Here is a 17,160-nt window from a genome sequence, read left to right as displayed (position 1 = left end):
AGTGACCCCATTTGAGGATTCCGAGGCGTTGGCGTGGAGAAACAAAGGTCTTTCCTGGAGGAGTTTGCCTGATGGAGGCTGGAGAAGTGGAAATCAGGCAGTCAGGAGGAATGATGTGTTGAGGAGAGAGTTCAACTTCAGAAGCATCAGAGGAACGAGAGAGAGCATCGGCCCTAATGTTCTTATCGGCAGGCCGAAAGTGAATTTCAAAATTAAATCGGGCAAAGAACAGAGACCACCTGGCCTGGCGAGGATTCAGCCGTTGGGCAGACTGGAGGTAGGAGAGGTTCTTGTGATCGGTGTAAATAATAACTGGAAATCTTGATCCCTCCAGCAGATGCCTCCATTCCTCAAGTGCTAATTTAATGGCTAGAAGCTCTCGATCCCCGATGGAGTAGTTCCTCTCCGCCGGAGAGAAGGTCCTAGAAAAAAAACCACAAGTAACAGCATGCCCGGAAGAATTTTTTTGTAGAAGGACAGCTCCAGCTCCCACTGAGGAGACATCAACCTCCAATAGGAAGGGTTTAGATGGGTCAGGTCTGGAGAGCACGGGAGCCGAAGAAAAGGCAGACTTGAGCCGTTTAAAGGCGTCTTCCGCTTGAGGAGGCCAAGACTTGGGATCGGCATTTTTTTGGTTAAAGCCACAATAGGAGCCACAACGGTAGAAAAATGTGGAATAAATTGCCTGTAATAATTAGCGAACCCCAAAAAACGTTGGATGGCACGGAGTCCGGAGGGGCGTGGCCAATCTAAGACGGCAGAGAGTTTGTCTGGATCCATTTGTAGTCCCTGGCCAGAGACCAAGTATCCTAGGAAAGGAAGAGATTGGCATTCAAACAGACATTTCTCTATTTTGGCATAGAGTTGATTGTCACGAAGTCTCTGAAGGACCATACGGACATGCTGGCGGTGTTCTTCTAGATTGGCAGAAAAAATCAGGATATCGTCCAGATATACAACAACACAGGAGTATAGGAGATCACGAAAAATTTCATTAACAAAGTCTTGGAAGACGGCAGGGGCGTTGCACAGGCCAAAGGGCATGACCAGATACTCAAAGTGTCCATCTCTGGTGTTAAATGCCGTTTTCCATTCATCCCCCTCTCTGATGCGGATGAGATTATAAGCACCTCTTAAGTCCAGTTTGGTAAAAATGTGGGCACCTTGGAGGCGATCAAAGAGTTCAGAGATGAGGGGTAGGGGGTAGCGGTTCTTAACCGTGATTTTATTAAGACCGCGGTAGTCAATGCAAGGACGTAGAGAGCCATCTTTTTTGGACACAAAGAAAAATCCGGCTCCGGCAGGAGAGGAGGATTTACGGATAAAGCCCTTTTTTAAATTTTCCTGGACGTATTCAGACATGGCAAGAGTCTCTGGGACGGACAGAGGATAGATTCTGCCCCGGGGTGGAGTAGTGCCCGGGAGGAGGTCGATAGGACAATCATAAGGCCTGTGAGGAGGTAGAGTCTCAGCTTGTTTTTTGCAAAAAACATCCGCAAAGTCTATATAGGCCTTAGGGAGACCGGTTACAGGAGGAACCACAGAGTCACGGCAAGGGTTACTGGGAACCGGTTTTAGGCAGTCCTTGGAACAAGAGGGCCCCCAACTCTTGATCTCCCCAGTGGACCAATCCAGGGTTGGGGAATGAAGTTGAAGCCAGGGAAGTCCAAGGAGAATTTCAGAAGTGCAATTGGGGAGGACCAAAAGTTCAATCCTCTCGTGATGAGATCCGATGCACATTAGAAGGGGCTCCGTACGGAAACGTATGGTACAGTCCAATCTTTCATTGTTTACACAATTGATGTAGAGGGGTCTGGCGAGACTGGTCACCGGGATGTTGAACCTGTTGACGAGAGAGGCCAAAATAAAATTTCCTGCAGATCCGGAGTCCAAGAAGGCCACAGTAGAGAAGGAGAAGGCAGAGGCAGATATCCGCACAGGCACAGTAAGACGTGGAGAAGCAGAGTAGACATCAAGGACTGTCTCACCTTTGTGCGGAGTCAGCGTACGTCTTTCCAGGCGGGGAGGACGGATAGGACAATCCTTCAGGAAGTGTTCGGTACTAGCACAGTACAGGCAGAGATTCTCCATGCGGCGTCGTGTCCTCTCTTGAGGTGTCAGGCGAGACCGGTCGACCTGCATAGCCTCCACGGCGGAAGGCACAGGAACAGATTGCAGGGGACCAGAGGAGAGAGGAGCCGGGGAGAAGAAACGCCTCGTGCGAACAGAGTCCATATCCTGGCGGAGCTCCTGACGCCTTTCGGAAAAACGCATGTCAATGCGAGTGGCTAGGTGAATGAGTTCATGTAGATTAGCAGGGATTTCTCGTGCGGCCAGAACATCTTTAATGTTGCTGGATAGGCCTTTTTTAAAGGTCGCGCAGAGGGCCTCATTATTCCAGGATAATTCTGAAGCAAGAGTACGGAATTGTACGGCATACTCGCCAACGGAAGAATTACCCTGGACCAGGTTCAACAGGGCAGTCTCAGCAGAAGAGGCTCGGGCAGGTTCCTCAAAGACACTTCGAATTTCCGAGAAGAAGGAGTGTACAGAGGCAGTGACGGGGTCATTGCGGTCCCAGAGCGGTGTGGCCCAAGACAGGGCTTTTCCAGACAGAAGGCTGACTACGAAAGCCACCTTAGACCTTTCAGTGGGGAACTGGTCCGACATCATCTCCAAGTGCAATGAACATTGGGAAAGAAAGCCACGGCAAAACTTAGAGTCCCCATCAAACTTATCCGGCAAGGATAGTCGTAGTCCAGAAGCGGCCATTCGCTGCGGAGGAGGTGCAGGAGCTGGCGGAGGAGATGATTGCTGAAGCTGTGGTAGTAACTGCTGTAGCATAACGGTCAGTTGAGACAGCTGTTGGCCTTGTTGCGCTATCTGTTGTGACTGCTGGGCGACCACCGTGGTGAGGTCAGCGACAACTGGCAGAGGAACTTCAGCGGGATCCATGGCCGGATCTACTGTCACGATGCCGGCTGGCAGGTAGTGGATCCTCTGTGCCAGCGAGGGATTGGCGTGGACCGTGCTAGTGGATCGGTTCTAAGTCACTACTGGTTTTCACCAGAGCCCGCCGCAAAGCGGGATGGTCTTGCTGCGGCGGTAGCAAGACCAGGTCGTATCCACTAGCAACGGCTCAACCTCTCTGGCTGCTGAAGATAGGCGCGGTACAAGGGAGTAGACAGAAGCAAGGTCGGACGTAGCAGAAGGTCGGGGCAGGCAGCAAGGATCGTAGTCAGGGGCAACGGCAGGAGGTCTGGAACACAGGCTAGGAACACACAAGGAAACGCTTTCACTGGCACGATGGCAACAAGATCCGGCGAGGGAGTGCAGGGGAAGTGAGGTGATATAGGGAAGTGCACAGGTGATAACACTAATTGGAACCACTGCGCCAATCAGCGGCGCAGTGGCCCTTTAAATCGCAAAGACCCGGCGCGCGCGCGCCCTAGGGAGCGGGGCCGCGCGCGCCGGGACAGGACTGACGGAGAACGAGTCAGGTACGGGAGCCGGGGTGCGCATCGCGAGCGGGCGCTACCCGCATCGCGAATCGCATCCCGGCTGGAGGCGGTATCGCAGCGCCCCGGGTCAGTGGATCTGACCGGAGCGCTGCAGTGAGGAGAGTGTAGCGAGCGCTCCGGGGAGGAGCGGGGACCCGGAGCGCTCGGCGTAACACTAGATATGTATACGAAATACAGGCCCATCTCCTAGATATGTATACGAAATACAGGCCCATCTCCTAGATATGTATACGAAATACAGGCCCATCTCCTAGATACTTATACGAAATACAAGCCCATCTCCTAGATATGTATACGAAATACAGGCCCATCTCCTAGATACTTATACGAAATACAGGCCCATCTCCCAGATATGTATAAGAAATACAGGCCCATCTCCTAGATATGTATACGAAATACAAGCCCATCTCCTAGATATGTATACGAAATACAGGCCCATCTCCTAGATATGTATACGAAATACAGGCCCATCTCCTAGATATGTATACGAAATACAGGCCCATCTCCTAGATATGTATACAAAATACAGGCCCATCTCCTAGATATGTATATGAAATACAGGCCCATCTCCTAGATATGTATACGAAATACAGGCCCATCTCCTAGATATGTATACGAAATACAAGCCCATCTCCTAGATACTTATACGAAATACAGGCCCATCTCCTAGATATGTATACGAAATACAGGCCCATCTCCTAGATATGTATATGAAATACAGGCCCATCTCCTAGATATGTATACGAAATACAAGCCCATCTCCTAGATATGTATACGAAATACAGGCCCATCTCCTAGATATGTATACGAAATACAGGCCCATCTCCTAGATATGTATATGAAATACAAGCCCATCTCCTAGATATGTATACGAAATATAGGCCCATCTCCTAGATATGTATACGAAATACAGGCCCATCTCCTAGATATGTATACGAAATACAAGCCCATCTCCTAGATATGTATACGAAATACAGGCCTATCTCCTAGATATGTATATGAAATATAGGCCCATCTCCTAGATATGTACACGAAATACAGGCCCATCTCCTAGATATGTATTCGAAATACAGGCCCATCTCCTAGATATGTATTCGAAATACAGGCCCATCTCCTAGATATGTATTCGAAATACAGGCCCATCTCCTAGATATGTATACGAAATACAGGCCCATCTCCTAGATATGTATACAAAATACAGGCCCATCTCCTAGATACTTATACGAAATACAGGCCCATCTCCTAGATATGTATACGAAATACAGGCCCATCTCCTAGATATGTATACGAAATACAGGCCCATCTCCTAGATATGTATACGAAATACAGGCCCATCTCCTAGATATGTATACGAAATACAGGCCCATCTCCGATATATTTATACGAAATACAGGCCCATCTCCTAGATATGTATACAAAATGCAAGCCCATCTCCTAGATACTTATACGAAATACAGGCCCATCTCCTAGATACTTATACGAAATACAGGCCCATCTCCTAGATATGTATACGAAATACAGGCCCATCACCCAGATATGTATACGAAATACAGGCCCATCGCCTAGATATGTATACGAAATTCAGGCCCATCTCCTAGATATGTATGCGAAATACAGGCCCATCTCCTAGATATGTATACGAAATACAAGCCCATCTCCTAGATATGTATATGAAATACAAGCCCATCTCCTAGATATGTATACGAAATACAAGCCCATCTCCAAGATATGTATACGAAATACAGGCCCATCTCCTAGATATGTATACGAAATACAGGCCCATCTCCTAGATATGTATACGAAATACAAGCCCATCTCCTAGATATGTATACGAAATACAGGCCCATCTCCTAGATATGTATACGAAATACAGGCCCATCTCCTAGATATGTATACGAAATACAAGCCCATCTCCTAGATATGTATACGAAATACAGGCCCATCTCCTAGATATGTATACGAAATACAAGCCCATCTCCTAGATATGTATACGAAATACAAGCCCATCTCCGAGATATGTATACGAAATACAGGCCCATCTCCTAGATATGTATACGAAATACAAGCCCATCTCCTAGATATGTATACGAAATACAGGCCCATCTCCTAGATATGTATACGAAATACAGGCCCATCTCCTAGATATGTATACGAAATACAAGCCCATCTCCTAGATATGTATACGAAATACAGGCCCATCTCCGAGATATGTATACGAAATACAGGCCCATCTCCTAGATATGTATACGAAATACAAGCCCATCTCCTAGATATGTATACGAAATACAGGCCCATCTCCTAGATACTTATACGAAATACAGGCCCATCTCCTAGATACTTATACGAAATACAGTCCCATCTCCTAGATATGTATACGAAATACAGGCCCATCTCCTAGATATGTATACGAAATACAAGCCCATCTCCTAGATATGTATACGAAATACAGGCCCATCTCCTAGATATGTATACGAAATACAGGCCCATCTCCTAGATATGTATACGAAATACAGGCCCATCTCCTAGATATGTATACGAAATACAAGCCCATCTCCTAGATATGTATACGAAATACAGGCCCATCTCCTAGATATGTATACGAAATACAGGCCCATCTCCTAGATATGTATACGAAATACAGGCCCATCTCCTAGATATGTATACGAAATACAAGCCCATCTCCTAGATACTTATACGAAATACAGGCCCATCTCCTAGATATGTATACGAAATACAGGCCCATCTCCTTGAAATAAGTTCAAAACCACATGATGGTTCCACCACAAATGGCAGAAGCACAAGTCACCAGCCTTGTGGTCCATAATGTCAGGATCATGACTGCACATTCCCAAAGTGCAAATACTGTGTGCGTCGCGGTAGTCCTGTAGTATGATGACTTGGTCCCGATACTTCTACCCGCAGAGACATAACTTGTAGCTTCTGGCCCCAACAGGGCCCCATTATAATATTGGTCTCTTATGGGACAGATGTGCATTAGGACCCCTTTAGGCTCGATGCGACTGCTACCTCTGCTCCCCCTATAGCTACGTCCCTGTCTACCCCTCATTGTTATTTATTCCCTATCACCCTGGCCACTCTTCGTCTTCCCCCACTTAAAGGGATATTTCGGCCATAGACATCTGTGATAGCCTGGGGAAGTAGGGTATGGGGAGTGTAGCTGTGCGGTTACTAAAGGGTGCTTGTTAACCCTTGCTATTCGTGACACCAGGGTGAGGGCTCCTCAGTAATGCTTGTCCTACCGCCAACCTTCCCAAGAGCGATAGGGAGGTAGAGAATAATAGAATGTCCACAACCGGAAAGTTTTCTGAAACAGGTATAACTTTTACTGAAGGTTTTATGCAAGCTTCATAACCGGAACAGTCTCTATGCATACAACTACTTTCTTTGGAGACTGACAAAGGTTGGGACTTAAGCAATTTAGAGTCTTTAAGGTAATGTGCGCTGTTCCACTGGATTTAGGGGATTTAGTTGAGGTCCAGTAGTTACGCTAGCTTTAGCGGGGGTAGTTTAGAACTCACGGTTTAGTTCAGCTGAGGCCGGTAGGTTTTCAGGCCTAGCGTGTCTTTTAAAGTTGCGCAGATCCGTCCTGCTAGTCTGGCATCCAGGAGAGCAGCAACCCAAGAGAGCGATAATTGGCTACAGCTCCCTTATATCGGCAGGGGCTGGACTAGAGCTAATTGGTCCAATACTTGTGTCAATCACCATCACAAAGGATTGTGGGCAACATGTGACCCAAGGACCTCCAAAGGTCCTCCAACATACCATAGAGGATATTAACATGGCCACATGACCGAAGGTCCTGCGACGCTAAACAAGGTAAGTACTCTATACATTATATTAAATATACATTATTACTAAATATATACATGTATAAACAGTACAGAATTAGAGTAGAGGAGAGGCGACTAGGGGCTGTCCCACCTGGGGGACCCTACCTGAGCGTTGTTACTCTGACTTTGGGGACCTCTATACTAGGTACGGTATGCAATACGGTACCGGGACACCACACATCTCATCCCCAATCCTTTATATATGGGATAAGATGTCTAGGGGTGGAGTACCCCTTTAAGTCCTTTTGTTCACTGTGCGCATTATATACCCTGTTTGCCTTTGGATACAACTAATTACCACATCCTTTTTTTTGTCGCAAATGACCAAAATCGTGTTAAAACTCTAAATTTTTATCAAGATTTTGGCCATTTGGAAAATGCACCCAGTTAATGAGTTGCGGTACAGCAGTATGTGAACACACCCTAAGGATAGGTCCTCTTACATACAATAAACAGTTCCATAGACTTCCATATACCAGACGGGGGCCTGAAAGTGTGACCATGAGGCAAGTTGAAGTTCTCGCCTCAGGCTGTGTTTTTCAAGGTGGCAGCAATGTAGCTTCCAGCCCCACATCCCTGCACAAATGTATGCACAGTGCAATGCGAGTGGTTCTCTGAGAATGTATCAAACATAGCTTAGATACACTAGCAGCACACGTGATAGGTTAAAAGGCATTAGTGTAAAACATAATATGCACTATTGCCACACATGATTTGCTTAAATACACTAAATTCACACATAATATTACACACACACACACACACACACACACATATACATATATATATATATATATATATATATATATTCTTGCAGTCACCACTTACATGTCTAAGTCATCCTGATGCAGCTCCACACTCTTGTTTTGAGGACCTGCTGGTCATCTGACTCCTCTAGTAGGTTCTTCAGACCCCCTACACACATCTATGCTCAGGAATCATTGTACATGGTAGTTATGTGGTGGTTTTTGGCCACGATTTGTGGAAAAACAAAAACACTACAAAAAACACTACAAAACAGCCATATTCAATAATTCATATGGCTACATTAATACGTACATAATCCGCATGCAAAAATTCATCTGAAGACCCATTATAGTCAATGGGCAGCAACGAAATCTGCAGATTATGTACATGTGAACGTACTCCAAGGCAATGTTTTCCAAATAGTGTGTATCCAGCTTTTGCAAACAACTTCCAGCATGCCCGGAAAGCCAAAGGCTTATAAATATATTTGTGGTCGTTGCTACATGACCGATATGCGTACAACCCTAATACTAACCTAACAACCAACTGTAACCAATGATCTATCAACCTCAACTAAGCAGTTTGGAGTGTGCCATAACTGCGGCGTAAAGAATATGCCTGGAAAAGAGGGCATACCCTGTGGTAAGTGTGATGGAATGAAAAGAAGGGGGGGCGGGTGGGAGCGAAGAACCCACGGCGTCAATGAAGGGGGAAGAGCCGTGAGTTTTATAGTCATCCCGCTCCTCCCACAATTACAGGCCAGCTGCGCAGGCCTTTCCATTTGTGGTCGTTGCTACATGACCGATATGCGTACAACCCTAATACTAACCTAACAACCAACTGTAACCAATGATCTATCAACCTCAACTAAGCAGTTTGGAGTGTGCCATAACTGCGGCGTAAAGAATATGCCTGGAAAAGAGGGCAAAACCCGGATTTAAACAAACATTTGTTTATTGCGGATTACAACACAAGAGACTGGAATGCGCTAGCCATTTCTTTGCGAGGGTTAGGGATATACTGCATGTAGCATCCGCATTTCCAACATCCTAATTTCATGATTACGTGGGCTGGGACCCCGTGCTTAGAATTGGCTGTAGCTGCGCCAGTACGGAAGGAGTGATCGGATAATGAAGTCGGGACTCCTCCCAGCGACCCGACCGAAATGCGTAAATGTTTGATGAACTGAGAAGTAGTTAGCAGGTTGGACCTGAAATGGAGTAAAAGGTCGTCAGCTGATTGGTTAACACAGGCATTCAAGAATTCACGGAGGACTGTGGCAGGACACCCTTTGTGCACGGTGGGGAAAACCGAACAACCACAGTTTGACCCGGTGACGAGGTCTTGGTCTGACTGGGGGACAGCTGGAAATGATCAGAGACATGTGACAGCTGACTGACCTTAGGATAGGGCGCGTTAATGGTCCGAGTAGTACACTCACCCGGTCTGAGAAACCCATAACAGGCAAGGTACATGGCCGCTTTTAATGTGAGGCTATCACGGATACCCAATGGTGTGGAGTCTAACAAGTCGGACAACTGCCTGAACATGTTGCCTGTGATTGGTTGTCTGACTGGGCTGCGAAGGACTTCCTTCTCAAGGATGCCCTTCAGAGCGGACTTCACCAAGCGAGAAGGGAGTATGGAGTAACTACGGGTATTGGTCAAGGATAAATGGTGTTGGATACCGGCTAGATAACTCTTAAAAGTATTGTGGGATAAATGCAGTGTGGAATGGCAAAACCCGACATATGCTAATAGGAAGGGAACTGAAATCTTGTCGCCCTCGGCGTGCTTGGATCTGGATTTGGAAAACGAGTTCCACGCCGTACCATAAATTTTTGCGTATTTGCGGACAAGGCATCTGCTGCAATATACTGGACTCCTTCAACGTGAGCACATGTGAAAGTAAATGTATGTAGTAGGGACAGCCAAACTAACCGTCTAGCCAAGCTCATTTATCTATAACATGGCTGACCGTCTAACACCAGGACAGAGAGAGAGTATCCGAAGACGTGACGGGTGAGAATTGTATACGTGACGGACCTAGACAAGTATGTGCCCGGTGACAAGAGCGAAACGTTATACAAGTACCTTAACAACCTGGAACACCCTGAAGAGCATCTTTAGGAACGAGACTACACGGAGAAAGGAGCGCATCGACAACGCAAGCAATCACAACCTGAAAACGTGTCAGGTTCATGAGGTGATTACTTGGAGAACAATGTACGACACTTTAAACCAGAACAGAGGGAAAGTATCCGAAGACGTGTTGGACGAGAATCGTATGCGTAACCGGGCCTAGACGAGTATGCGCCCGGTGACAAGTGCGAAACGTTAAACGAGTACCATATCAACCTAGAACACCATGAAGCACCTTTTGGGACATGACTACACATAGAAAGGAGCGCATCGACAACGCAAGCAATCACAACCTGAAAGCGTGTCAAGTTCATGAGGTGATTACTTGGAGAACAATGTACGACACTTTAAACCAGAACAGAGGGAAAGTATGCGAAGACGTGTCGGACGAGAATCGTATGCGTAACCGGGTCTAAACGAGTATGCGCCCGGTGACAAATGCGAAACGTTAAACGAGTACCATATCAACCTAGAACACCATGAAGCACCTTTTTGGGACATGACTACACATAGAAAGGAGCGCATCGACAACGCAAGCAACCACAACCTGAAAGCGTGTCAAGTTCATGAGGTGATTACTTGGAGAACAATGTACGGCACTTTAAACCAGAACAGAGGGAAAGTATGCGAAGACGTGTCGGACGAGAATCGTATGCGTAACCGGGTCTAAACGAGTATGCGCCCGGTGACAAATGCGAAACGTTAAACGAGTACCATATCAACCTAGAACACCATGAAGCACCTTTTTGGGACATGACTACACAGAGAAAGGAGCGCATCGACAACGCAAGCAATCACAACCTGAAAGCGTGTCAGGTTCATGAGGTGATTACTTGGACAACAATAAGAAACTCTTTAAACCAGGAGAGAGGGAAAGTATGCGAAGACGTGTCGGACGAGAATTATATGCGTAACTGAGTCTAGATAAGTGTATGCCCAGTGGTAAGTGCGAAAGTTCATACGAGTACCATTACAACCCAAAACATCATGAATTCCGATTTTGAGAACGTGACTATATCGTAAAAGAGGTGCACCGACGACACAAGTAAACACAACCTGAAGACGTGTCAGGTTCATGAGGTGATTACTTGGATAATAAAACAAATCTTATCACCTACGTGTGGCGTTATTGCTGTTCTGAAGGCGTGTCAGTAACAATCGTGCAACGTACTCCCTGCAGGCGTGGGAGGCATGATGGGTATACATCACCTATGTGTGGCGTGTCAGTCATAACAATTATGCGACGTACCTTTTCTGTAACATGACAGGCTTAACAGGTAAATACCACCTATGCGTAGTGTCAGTGTCGTTCAGAAGGCATGTCAGTACCAACGATAATGAGACATACCCCGTCTGCAACGGTTTACTGGGTCAGCCCCGCCTGTGCGTCGTGTAATAGTTGTTCTGAATATGTGTGAGCAGCGACAACTGCTATGTATCACCCTGCCTATATAAAAATGCGTGCAGAACGACTACGTGTGAAACTGTCGTAAACCGCTAAGCATGGCTATACCACCAACTTGATGAACCTATACTCGGGCCAACCATAAACGCGTATAGACCACCAGTGAATGCCTGAAGCTAACCACGACCTGATGGCAGAGAATATGCCGGCAAGTAGTAACTATTATAACCACATACCTGCGTACGGGCCACACCCCATGTGCTGTATGAGCATGTGCGCTGCACAAAACTGCGGGCGTACGAACTTCACAAGTAGCGCAAGTGAATGTACAGAACACATGCCACGAGTGCACACGCAGCCTGATTCCCGCGTGCACCCGAGTAATATAACCCTCCAAACATGCGTGATACAGGTGCCGCGAGCGGGTGTGCAGCACGAACCATATGAGTGCATACTCAGTAGTAATCCTATGAGCGTGGGCCATGTAATACTATAAACGTGCGTACAGTGTGACTCGTATGAGCGTGTACAAAGTATGAATCCCATGAGTGTGTACAACATGACTCCTACAAGAGCGTGTGTAGTAAGAACCCTGCAGGCGAGTACAAGCGTGTATACCACGTAACCTACTAGCAAGTGTACAGAATGGATGCTACATTGGTATGCACCGCATGAACTTTATGAATTATGCGAGCGAGTGTACCGTATAAAAGCTACCGCGAATGTACTGCATAATCCTAACGCGTGTAAAGTAAGAATCCAACAAGCGTGTGTACAGTGTGTACTGCGTACAGCATGAATCTTATAAGTGTGTACGCAGCATAATGCTACAAGTATGTACAAGCGTGTGTATAGAGTAAATGCTACAAGCATGCACCCCCGAACTATGCGCAAGTGTGAGTGCAGTATGAATGCTACAAGCAAGCGTACAGCATGAACCCTAAGGGTGAATGTACAATATAATCCTACAAGCGAGTGTACAGTATGAAACCTGTAAGCAAGTAAACGGTATAAACACTACAAGTGTGTACTGTATGAATCATACAAGCGTGTGTGCAGTATAAACCTTACAAAGGGGGTGTATAGTATGACCCTAAAAGCGTGTGTACGGTATAAAACTACAAGTGCGTAGAGAACGAATGAACCCTAAAAGCGTGTGTGGAATATAAATGTTACTGGCATGAATCCTACCAACGTGCATGGGTACCAGGATGTGTACAGCATGAACCCTACGGCATGATTCCTATAAGTGAGAATCGTAGCTTCACAACAGCTGGAGGCACACCGCCCGGAAACACAGAAATATAAAATAAATGAAAAGAAAACTGTGAGGAAGTTAGTTAAGAGACAAAGGTTAGAAGTGAGCGCAGCTGTTGGTGTAGCGTGCCTTAGACTGACCAGATTGGCAGCTGAGGGGGTGAAGCATAAGCCCACAGGGTGGGGCGGAGCGGTGAGTCCGATTGAGTGTAAAGGTGTGTGAGTCTCAGTATACGGGAGACACATATAGATCCTCCCCGCAGCACAGAACTACAAAATGTGATAATGATATATATGTGCAGGAGACTGTTCACATAGAGCGGCAATGATAAAATATGCAGGAGACTGTTCACATAGTGCGGTAATGATATACATGTGCAAGAAGCCTAACACATAGTGCGGTAATGATATACATGTGCAAGAAGCCTAACACATAGTGCGGTAATAATATGCATGTGCAAGAAGCCTATCACATAGTGCGGTAATGATATACATGTGCAGGAGACTGTTCACACAATGCAGCAATCAAATACATGTGCGAGAGGCCTAACACATAGTGCGGTAATAATATGCATGTGCAAGAAGCCTAACACATAGTGCGGTAATGATATACATGTGCAGGAGACTGTTCACACAATGCAGCAATCAAATACATGTGCGAGAGGCCTAACACATAGTGCAGTAATGATATACATGTGCAGGAGACTGTTCACACAATGCAGCAATCAATTACATGTGCGAGAGGCCTAACACATAGTGTAATAATGATATACATGTGCAGGAGACTGTTCACACAATGCAGCAATCAAATACATATGCAAGAAGCCTATCACATAGTGCGGTAATGATATACATGTGCAGGAGACTGATCACACAATGCAGTAATCATATACATGCGCAGCAAGCCGTTCACTTGGCGCGGCAATGATATGCATAACAAAGTAATCGTATACATGTGCAGCAAGCCGTTCACAAAGTGCGGTAATGACATGCACGTGCAGGAGGCTGTTCACATAGTGCGGTAATGATATGCACGTGCAGGAGGCTGTTCACATATTGCGGTAATGATATGCACGTGCAGGAGGCTGTTCACATATTGCGGTAATAATATGCACGTGCAGGAGGCTGTAATGCAGATATGTAATACAATAACCTGGGGCCGGGCTGACCAAGGGTTTCCCCGAACTCCGGCTCACCTCCGGAGTCCGGGAACCGCCAGCGTTACCCCCGGTCAGCCACAGCCACTTACCCCCCCCATGCCGGCTGAAGCGAGGTTCCTGTCAGCTGACTCGTGCAGTCAGCTGACCGGTGGGAACGTGACTCCACTTCCTGCCGACATCACGTGACAACCCTCAAGCGAAGAACCCACGGCGTCAATGAAGGGGGAAGAGCCGTGAGTTTTATAGTCATCCCGCTCCTCCCACAATTACAGGCCAGCTGCGCAGGCCTTTCCATATATTAGTTGAGTACTCGGCATTCCTAATCCTTGTTGGGGAGGAAAATCAACAAAGGAGGAAGCTTTTGCCTTCATATCCCATCCCCATAGCTATAACATTTAAACAGTACAAAGAGCTTAATAAAATCTGTAAAAATGTAATAAAAACAGCAAAAATTCAAATCTGATGGGTCAGCTATAACATTTAAACAGTACAAGGAGCTTAATAAAATCTGTAAAAATGTAATAAAAACAGCAAAAATTCAAAATGAGAGACAGGTGGCCAAAGAAAGCAAAACTAATCCTAAATATTTTTTTAGATATATAAATACAAAAAAACCAAGGACAGAGCATGTAGGACCCCTTAATAATGATAATGGGGAGGTTGTCACGGGCGATCAAGAGAAGGCGGAGCTACTGAATGGGTTCTTTAGTTCTGTATATACTATGGAAAAAGGAGCTGACATTGGCCAGGTCAGTGCTGGTAACACATCATGTACAGGTCAGTGCTGGTAACACATCATGTAATGTACTGAACTGGCTTAATGTAGAGATGGTACAAGGTAAGTTAAGTAAAGTAAATGTAAGCAAATCTCCAGGGCCGGATGGATTGCACCCAAGAGTTCTTAGAGAGGTAAGTTCAGTAATATCTGTACCCCTGTTCATGATATTTAGAGATTCTCTGGTGTCTGGTATTGTGCCAAGGGACTGGCGCAAGGCGAATGTGGTACCAATCTTCAAGAAGGGCTCTAGGTCTTCGCCAGGCAATTATAGACCGGTAAGTCTAACGTGCATTGTGGGTAAATTGTTTGAAGGACTTATAAAGGATTACATACAGGAATACATAGGGGATAATTGTATTATAAGTGATAGCCAGCATGGGTTTACTAAGGATAGAAGTTGTCAAACCAATCTAATTTGCTTTTATGAAGAGGTGAGTAGAAGCCTTGACAGAGGAATGGCTGTGGATATAGTGTTTCTGGATTTTGCTAAAGCGTTTGATACTGTCCCTCATAGACGTCTGACAGGTAAGTTAAGGTCCTTGGGCTTCGAAACTTTAGTTTGTAACTGGATTGAACACTGGCTCATGGATCGTACCCAGAGAGTGGTGGTCAATGATTCGTACTCTGATTGGTCCCCGGTTATTAGTGGTGTACCCCAAGGTTCAGTACTGGGCCCGCTGTTGTTTAATTTATTTATCAATGATATAGAGGATGGTATTAACAGCTCTGTTTCTATCTTTGCAGATGACACCAAGCTTTGTAGCACGGTACAGTCTATAGAGGATGTGCATAAGTTACAAGATGACTTGGATAGACTAAGTGTCTGGGCATCCACTTGGCAAATGAGGTTCAATGTCGATAAATGTAAAGTTATGCATCTGGGTACTAATAACCTGCATGCATCGTATGTCTTAGGGGGGATTAAACTGTCAGAGTCACTGGTAGAGAAGGATCTGGGTGTACTTGTAGATCACAGACTACAGAATAGCATGCAATGTCAGGCTGCTGCTTCCAAGGCCGGCAGGATATTGTCATTGGAGTTGGAAAGGGTGCAGAGACGCGCGACTAAACTAATATGGGGCATGGAACATCTTAGCTATGAGGAGCGATTAAAGGAGTTACAATTGTTTAGTCTTGAGAAGAGACGTTTAAGGGGGGATATGATAAACGTATATAAGTATATAAATGGCCCATACAAAAAATATGGAGAAAAACTGTTCCAGGTTAAACCCCCCAAAGGACGAGGGGGCACTCCCTCCGTCTGGAGAAGAAAAGGTTTAGTCTCAAGGGGCGACACGCCTTCGACACGCCGACACTGTGAATTTATGGAACGCTCTTTCTCAGGAACTGGTCACAGCAGGAACAATTAACAGCTTTAAAACAGGGTTAGATACATTCCTGGAACAAAATAACATTAATGCTTATGAAGAAATATAAAACTACATCCCTTTCCCTTATCCCCTTACACCCTTCACTTCAATTCCCTGGTTGGACTTGATGGACGTATGTCTTTTTTCATCCATACTAACTATGTATATGTAACTATGTAACTATATCCCGTCCTCATATCCCGTCATCATATCTCAACCTCATATCACATCCTCATATCTCATATCCCGACCTCATATCCCGTCCTCATATCTCGTATCCCGACCTCATATCCCGTCCTCATATCTCGTATCCCGACCTCATATGCCGTCCTCATATCCTAACCTCCTATCCCATCCTTCTATCTCGACCTCATATCCTGACCTCCTATCCCGTCCTCATATCTCAACCTCATATCCCATCCTCCTATCCCGACCTCCTATCTTGACCTCATTTTCCGTCCTACTATCTCAACCTCATATCCCAAACTCGTATCCCATCCTCACGTCCCGTCTTCATATCCCAACCTCATATACCGTCCTTATATCACATCCTCATGTCCTGTCCTCATATCCAAACCTAATGTCCTTATATCCCTTCCTCATATCCTATCCTTATATCCCGTCCTTATGTCCCATTCTCATATCCTGTCCTCAGGTGGGACTGATTTGTGATGAAGATATTGTAAGCTGAAAATAGAAGGGGATGTGGCTTTGTGGGACTGGGCATGATCTGCAAGCCAGACCGATGCACAAAAAAGGTAGATAATAAATGGGGTGGGGCTTAATTGTGGGCATGTCTTTGCGAGATGGGGTGTGGCTTGCAAGCCGGATTGCCACATTCACCAGGAGATGCGGAGCTTGTGGAGTAAGGTACTGGAAGTCCCATATACTTGCATGGGACTTGAAACAAAAACCCATCTTTTATATAAG

The sequence above is a fragment of the Hyla sarda genome, chromosome 7 (assembly GCF_029499605.1).
Source record: "Hyla sarda isolate aHylSar1 chromosome 7, aHylSar1.hap1, whole genome shotgun sequence".
In the NCBI taxonomy this organism is placed as follows: Eukaryota; Metazoa; Chordata; class Amphibia; order Anura; family Hylidae; genus Hyla; species Hyla sarda.
Note: the sequence above shows the minus strand (reverse complement) of the source record.